We start from the raw sequence: 1,033 nt of genomic DNA on the forward strand, positions 1-1,033 counted from the left end.
CGTTCCCCTTCCGTCAAATGCTACTCAAAAGGACCCTGTGGAACTGCACCCAAGGGTTTCCTAGCCTGCACGTCCTTGGGGAAGCAGATAGCCCTTTTAAAATCATTTTATTGGGGGCTCGTACAACTCTGATCACAATCCACACATCAATTGCATCCGACGTGTTTGTACATATATCGCCCCCATTCTTTTCTAGACATTGACTTTCTATGGAGCCTTAGTATCAGCTCTTTTCGTCCCCCCCACCCCCGGGATGGGTTTTTGTCTTCAGATAGATCCGAGTGTCTTCCCCTGTCCGGATGTCGATCACACAGTTGTAAGTCTCTCTACCACGTGTTAACCTAGAGGTGGGCAGTCCAGGTCCACTCCACGGCACCTCGGAAGAAAAGCCAGGCAACCTACTTCTGCAAACTCAGCTGTGAACGCCGCGGAGCACGGTTCTGCTGGCACACACCCAGGGCGTTGTCATGAGTCAAAACAGCCTCACTGCCATCTGCCCACGGCTAACACCTACAGGCCCCGATGCTTGCTTAACTGGCCTCCTGTTCTGAACTCTTGTTTCTGGTTAATAACGACGCTGTGGTGAATGTTTTTGCCAAACAGCCCCCCGCCCCCCAACTTGTATTCCTATTCCCTTCCATTAGTGCTATTTGAATCCAAGGTGGTGGCCATTTTAGATGCTAGCACTTAATTAGCACCCTCCCCTGCACCCCAACTTAGTTCTTGACCCTAATGGTCATTGGCAGAGTGGATGTAAAAAGGGGCCAGCCCGGATCGATTTAGACCCACGTTCAGGATCAGTGTTTTCGTATTCTGTGAGTGGGCCCTCGGGCACCCGGTGACAATCAGCGAGGGGGGGAGACCTGGGGCAGCCCCGGAGGCAACGTTGAGATTTCATTAAGACGCCTTTCTGAAGTTTGCCTGAGGCCTGCCTGCGTCTCTTCCCTGGTGAGGTCTGTTCACTGCGCGGCCGGTGTCCCACCCCTGAGCCCGTTGGCAGCAGGTTCTGAGATGTGGAGGCCGCTGGGTCTGC

The sequence above is a fragment of the Echinops telfairi genome, unplaced genomic scaffold (genome assembly GCF_000313985.2).
Source record: "Echinops telfairi isolate 266 unplaced genomic scaffold, ASM31398v2 ScPeMD7_7416;HRSCAF=8454, whole genome shotgun sequence".
NCBI classification, from domain to species: Eukaryota; Metazoa; Chordata; class Mammalia; order Afrosoricida; family Tenrecidae; genus Echinops; species Echinops telfairi.